Here is a 7457-nt window from a genome sequence, read left to right as displayed (position 1 = left end):
TGATGAGAGGGCTGGTGGGAGGGGCTGGGATGTATCAGTTAGCATATTTTCAAAGTGTAGCCTTCTCTTGCTAGCTTTTCAAGGATACCCACCCTAGCTTTAATGCAATTAATCAATGCAATCGTTTCAAAACCATTAGACATTAGGCATGACTTAGAAGAGCCCTGCAATCAGACAGTTGTATTCAAAATGTCACACCAAAGTTGAAGCTCTGTTTAGTTTTTAACCTCAAACACAGCTAGCCATTAACAACAACTGTGTGATGTAGGCATGACTGTCAAATTCCAGAGGTTGCAAGAATTTCCAAACACAGTACATCCCAACCCTGTGCAGCAGGAGAGGTTCCAGACAGTTTGACAATCTGCCATGTACTTTGTTTGAGGCATTGCGATGCCTTTAAAAGAGAACAGGACATTGTTCTCCCATTGCATTGTCAGGCTGTCTGATCAAATCCACTGCAGCAGAACCAATGACAGTTGTCCGCTTTTGGAGAGCGTGGAGTGACATTCACAGTCCAGTTCAGATACAGGAGAAAACACTGAAACAGAAGCCAAATTAATTTTATGGAGAAAATAACGCTGCTTCATCCCCAAATAAGCATCATATAATGTTGTATTATAAGATCATAAAGACATTTCTCTCTCTTTGTCAATATCAATGAGCTAAATCATCAGAAATGTTTTTTGATTTAAGATCATTTTTACACTTTCTTTAGCTGAAGGTTCACACATCAGCCCCTAATCATCAAAATCTCTCATACGTTTTTAAAATTTGGTTTTCAATGTGCCATAGACTATGTAATTTAAATTTTTTCCACATTTAGCTGTTTACTTACCAATGCAGCAATAGTGTTTTGGGGTTTGGGATCTAAATCCCTTAACTGACTCCAATGTAAACCAAATGATTTGTTTCTATCTCTATCACTCCTTTGCTTTTGTGATGTTGCGTCAAAAGACGTCTTAACACTACCAGCCATGATCGTTTCATTATTTATCCAAGGAGCCTGGGAGGTTGAGCCACTGTCGCACCTGCCGCTGCTAAGCAACCATGTCCTCGTCAAATGAGTGACAAGCCTTTCAGAGGGAAACTTACTTAATTAAGAAATAACTCAACAAGCTAAATAGATTTCAATCACCATGAATACCTCAATGGGAGGTTCAGTCTATTTCAGTTCTACCTTATTTACAAAAACTTTGGCCAAAGGGTTAAACAACTGTGAAACCCTATTTACAGTGCATGTGTCTGAGCTAATCAGCAGTCAGGTTACCTGCTGTGAGCTCGCAAATTAGTTTACATTTTTCCATCCCTGTGCGCGGAGTTTTGCAACTAGTTGTTAGCACACTTAAAATACACCTCCATTAAAAATAATGATTTTGTGCTTGCGAAATTGCTACATCTTCACCAAAGACAGCACCTGACCTGTTCTCCCTTCTGAGCCAGTGAACTAATGATTTACTGGTACAACACATGTTTATAAGCAGCCCCTAAAGTCCAGATTAGTGATACTTTGAGTGTGCACAAGATACAAACTTGTTTGCACATGATCATTTTCTTGTGAACAAGATAATTTACAAAAAATGTATACGTGTCTCCAATGTATTTGGATAAAAACAGCAAGCGTGATGGAGAGGACTCATCTCATCAATTGTTATTTTCACTTTGGAATGTCTTACAATTAAATTATTTTAGCTCCTGTCTCTATGGAGACACACGAATAACAGCAATCATTTGCTGCACATACTTTAAGTGGTTCCCACAAGATTTGTATCATATGGGCACAGGATCACCTGTCGGGGCTTTAGGGGGGGCCATACATTTATATCAAATCCAGGTGGTGGTGATTATTTGTATCACAACAATATGCGGTGTAAAACATCGAGAAAGTCTTTTGAACCATTTATGTGATTTTCAAGCTGTTTTCACTAACGATAATTGTATCAGAGACTGTGGTGGTTCTCACTTTGATTTTCAAAATATACAAAAAATTGTATTTAGATGAAGAACAGCAGGGTAACTATTTAACCACGCTCCTTTGGTTAGGCTCCCCTGTGATTTTGGCCAACCTCATTTGCCTGATAAGCTTCTTGTCCGATTTTAGTGTGTTTTTTTTTTGTTTTTGAGTTTCAGCAGTTTATTTTCCACATGACTTATACAACTGGATGGCCACAGCTAAAAAATACAAAGTTTTCCTATGAGTGATTGGATTGAAAAATAAGTGTTTATCAACCCTTGTGGTACAGAACAATTCCGTATCCCTCTGCTCGTACCAGGTGCTGAGAACTGTTGGAAAAGATAAGCTTGTCAAAACACAAACAACAAAACCAGCGTGAGAAACAGGAATATTCCCTGTGAACAATGTATACTTCTCATCTGCTATTTTAGACCATGTCAGGAAAAGAGGGAGAATCAATCATCTCCTGCATTGATCGGGAACTTGTGTCCGTTTTAAACATGTGTTGTGTGCCTAGCACGGGTCATTTGGCAGCTGCTGTATAAGTCCTGCCTCACATCCCCCATCTGCCTATTGACGTCTCGTCACGCTGCTGCGGTGCGGTGAATGCTAAGAAGATACAGGAGGTGCAGTGAGGAGGAGGAGGAGGAGGAGGAGGAGGAGGAGGAGGAGGAGGAGGAGGAGGAGGAGGAGGAGGAGGAGGAGGAGGAGGAGGAGGAGGAGGGCACAAACTCGGCTCTGACCTGGTTGTGCTCTCAGCTCAAAGCAGTGACACATCTACAGCAAAGGGCTGAATGAAGGGTACTACAGCAAGTCAGCTAGTGATCCTCACACAAGCAGTGGATGAGAACTTCTAAAATCCTCAGGGAAAGTGCATCGCTCGTGTTGCTGCTGGTGACGTTGTCATTATTAAGAGCTGAAAGGCTGACGGATGACTGTGTTGGGTTTATCTTAAGGCTGCTATTTTGGAATATCGGAACATTATTCCTGCAATATTCAACAAACTGTATAAAACATTCAATACACAGACTCACACATATGAGTGCATTACAAGAACTGTGCAATGTTTTACATGAATTCAGCCATTCACTGTTATTCCACATTAGGGCTGTCTCTTTTTAATAATCAAGTTCGAAAAAATTTGATATAATAGGAAATTTGTTCGAATATATATGTACAATATAGGAGGAGGTTGAACACTTGACGTTGCTGTGCTTGTCTGTGAGGCCTCATCCGCTGCTGCTAACAGCTTATTTGGATTCATATAAAAAATATGATCGGATCTTCTTCCAGGCTGCAATTAAATATAAAAACGCATATATTTGAACAAATAACACACAATCATTTAGTTTTTGACCATAATGAAGACAAACATTCAAACACTCACAGTGGAAGTTGGAAAAGTATCTGAACCCCCAACGTCAACAAAACATAACTGCAGTCAGGAGTCAGAAACCCTGGAGTCCAATCAACAAAATCAGACTGGAGTTCAGTCACACAACTCCCGTAACAAACATTTATTGCAACAGTAGAACAGGTTAGTGTTTGGCGTCTAGGCTCCAACTTAATCACTCCCCCGTATGATTACACAGGAATGATGGGAATGATGAGCAAATACTTGTAACCCCCCCATTGGAGCCTAAAGATGAATGCTGGGGAGGAGGAGGGGCTGAAGCAACTGGTAGCAATACTAGCAAAGGGGATGATGGGAAATTTCTCTCTGCTTAAATAGACCACCTGATAAGGTGGGTGTGTATTACAGATGGTTGTAGAGTGAGGAATGTCACATGATGTACGTCACATGATTGGAGCAGCGCAGCTCGAGTTGGCTGCTCGCAGGCGTCGCTCCATTTGTGGTTTATAGCTACTGTTTCGTGTTGTTGTTACCAGGAAGCATCTGCTGATGTGAACCAAGACTCGCTGCAAAATAGGAATCTCAGAAAACACTTCAAAACGCTAAGCTTTGATTTGCATGAAGCTGGACAGAGAATACACAATCAGACAAACTGTCCATAAAAAGCAAAACACAGAAAGCGCAGCGAAATCAAAACAACTCAGAGCAGCAGCTCAAGGCTTGGAGGAATCCATGGAGCTGGAAAACATCTCTGTTTATGATTCTACACAAATCATTGAGCATGGCACTGATGGCAGGACATCACAGAGGAAGCTGAGCTCTCAAAAAAAGAATCATCAGATTGACTCTGAAGTTTGCAAAAGAGCAGATGGACACTCTACAGCACCGCTGGGGAAATATGCTGTGGACTGATTAGAATAGAACATGAAGCACTACATGTGGTGTAGAAACGGTGACACATACCTACATGAAAACATCCCTATGATGAGGTGTAGGGGGAAGGGGGGCATTATAATTTGTGGCTGTTCTGTCTGGACAGCTTCACATCATTGGGGGCAATTCATTCTCACATTTATCTCACTGGATAATGTTAGGTTGTCTGTCCACCAGCTGAAGATCAGTAGAAGTTATTGATGCAGCAGGACAGTTACCCTAACACTTAAAGTAAATCTTCTATAGACTTCAAGCAAAGAAAATCCATCTCCTGGAGAGGCCCAGTGAGAGCTCAGACCTTCACCCAACAGAGGTGCTGTGGACTGAGCACAGAGTCATTCACACTGTACATTATACAACATGTCCGAGCTGAAACAGTTCTGTGGGAAGATTCATCCGAACACTGCAGATTTGACCCACACCTTCAAAATGAAACCGGTCTTTTTTCAATCGCAACGCAACGCTTTCAGTCCTGGTTGATTCGGTAACACTTGTAGTTACTCGTGGTAACAGCAAACGTGGTTTAATACTTTCAGAGATAATTATCCCTATTTAGAACAAAAGCATGTGATAATTTGCCCTTTCTAATCACTGTGCATGTTCGTCTGTGCTGCACACGGCACAAATGTGAACATCAGGTGTTCACTGTGCTCATTCCTGCTCCGTCGAAAACATGATATCCTTGTTATTGCCATTAGGATATGTTTGTGAAAGGCTCTGATTGGCTTTCTTTTCCACCTAACATCCCAGATTACAAGAATATTACAACCAGATCCCTTACGAGGGAAACACAACAGCATGTGGAGATGTGAAGTCATAATTCCAGGCTGGAATTTATATATTTTATCAGGGGATTCCCAGGTTCTGTGAAATTTCTTAAAGGAGCAATTGAGGGTGCATCATTGTTTTTCCATCTTGATGTTAGATTTTTATATATATATGCAGTAAATGCTGATTTTTACTGGCCAACCAAATGATAATTTGGGGTCCAATGTTAAATAGATATATGTGACATTCAGGTATTAACATTAATACAATTTATAAAGAAATTGTTGATAAAAACACTGAATAAAAACTGTGAAGAAATTAATTAGTGGTGACATCACAAAGACACAAAAGATCACCTCACAAACTAAAAATCGTATTTGCCATAATTTCAGCCTTCAGATAGCAGTAAGTGCTCAGCTCTCTGACGAACACAAAGCATTTCCTGTGACTATTTCATATTATAAGCCAACTCTTGTCTCGCCAGTGATATACATTTATTGTAAAAGATTAGTAATCTCAGAAGATAATAACTGTATCAATTATTTTAACACATTGGGCCACATTCACCATTATCTTTTTAAGAATTTTCTTCAATTTGTTCTTAAGAAGTTTTCTAGGAAAACTCTCCATCAGATTAACGATGCGTTCTTTAACTGCAGTATTGTTTGCATCTTTGTTCTTATATTGATGAATGTCACGTTTTAATAAATGGTTTTGTATTTATATAGCGCTTTTCTAGTCTTGATGACCACTCGAACCTCTTTACAGTGCAGTTTTACATTCACCCATTCACACACACACATTTATACAGTGCATCCATTAGCAGCACTTTGTTGTTCTATGAAAGGCCATTCAGGGTTCAGCATCTTGCCCAAAGACACTTCGGCATATCGATGGGGAAGACTGGGGATCGAACTGCCGACCTTCAGGTTGGAGGACGACCGCTCTACCCCTCAGCCACAGCCAGCAACTCAACGAGAGCACAAACCAGTTTTACCATTAGCATAGGTAAATGCCTCATCATTGTGTGCACACACAGAAATCACAGAGACTGAAAGAAACATATAAGAAGCCAGGAATGATTAAACTAAAATCTAAAGACGGCACTGTAGCCGACTCAAACCTTAAAAAAAGTTCTTATACTTTGCAGTGTCAACAGTGTACATGAAATACCTCAAAAATGTTCAGTCAAAGCTGTAATGGGAGAGAGCTGCATAAGTGAAGTAAAAAAATTGCTTGATCTCAGATTTGAAGTCAAAGTAATTCTTGTCAAACACAGAGGAGAGAGGGGGAAGGGGAAAGAGAAGGAAGGTGCATGGAGTTACCTGAGCTGGAGCTGAAACCTCATTGGAAACACAGCACTGCAGGTGAACCCTCTGCTGAGCATCTGTGGATCCCCGACCTGAGCCTGACGGGACTCATCAGGACGGGACATGCCGGGTCAGGTTCAGACAAAATGTTTTCAATAATATTCGGGTTCAGGTCCTGCTCAGTGTGCAGTGCACACAGGGAGCTCAGCACCCACAGACCTGGGTGCAGTGAGGTTGCATCTCCTGATCCATCTCTCGGCTCGTAAACTCAGTTGGCATAATTAACAGAAACTGAAACTCTTCTGTCTTTTTTTGAGGTACAAATACTAAAATATTATAGTTTTTTAAATTGTATCATACAAATGTAGAATTAAGAGTAAAAAATACAATAATTGATTGTTTTTATACAAATACTGTATTTTAGTTTTTAGTGTGTGCGTAAAAGCGCTCTTCATTGTGCATAGATTCTGAACAAATCCCAGATAAAAGAACATTTATGAATGTCAGAATCTCTGTAATTCATAGAACGTAGGTGGGGTTTAAAAGCAAATTTCTTCATATATATATAATAAATATATATGAAAATGTGTGTTTTGAAAAATAAAGTATAATGCAGAGAGTCACATTGGCATCGGCTACACATTAAAAGAAGTAGGTTAAGTAAGTATATTATACATGATATAATCACATGTACTGTGTCTGACCTATACTTACCTCCAACCACAGCATTAATCCCTTCCTGCTGCTCACCTCGCCGTGCACCTGAGGAGGCCCATGAGCAAACTCTTCAGAAATATGTGCAGTGAAAAAGAAAAAATTCATAATGAAGGTGATGCTTCCTGGTAATAAAGTGTGTGCAGTGGAGGTGGTAATAACTCCTGACCCTATTAAATTAATTAAGCCACATCTTATCATAATGGTAGGATGGAAAATGAGTTGGGGGGTGGGAAAGAGTGTGGTGGAATGTGGTGGTAGTCCCTTTGAAAGCTCCTCGCTGATGAGACTGGAGGGTAGGCACACAGAACAAATGCATAACTTATTAAATTAGTGTCGGTCTCCACGGGATGCACAATAATTGTCCTCCATGTCATTAAATTCAGCCTGCTTTTGGCTGTGCTTCACAGGTCTCTACAGCCAGACA

This window comes from Limanda limanda, chromosome 10 (assembly GCF_963576545.1).
Source record: "Limanda limanda chromosome 10, fLimLim1.1, whole genome shotgun sequence".
NCBI classification, from domain to species: domain Eukaryota; kingdom Metazoa; phylum Chordata; class Actinopteri; order Pleuronectiformes; family Pleuronectidae; genus Limanda; species Limanda limanda.
Note: the sequence above shows the minus strand (reverse complement) of the source record.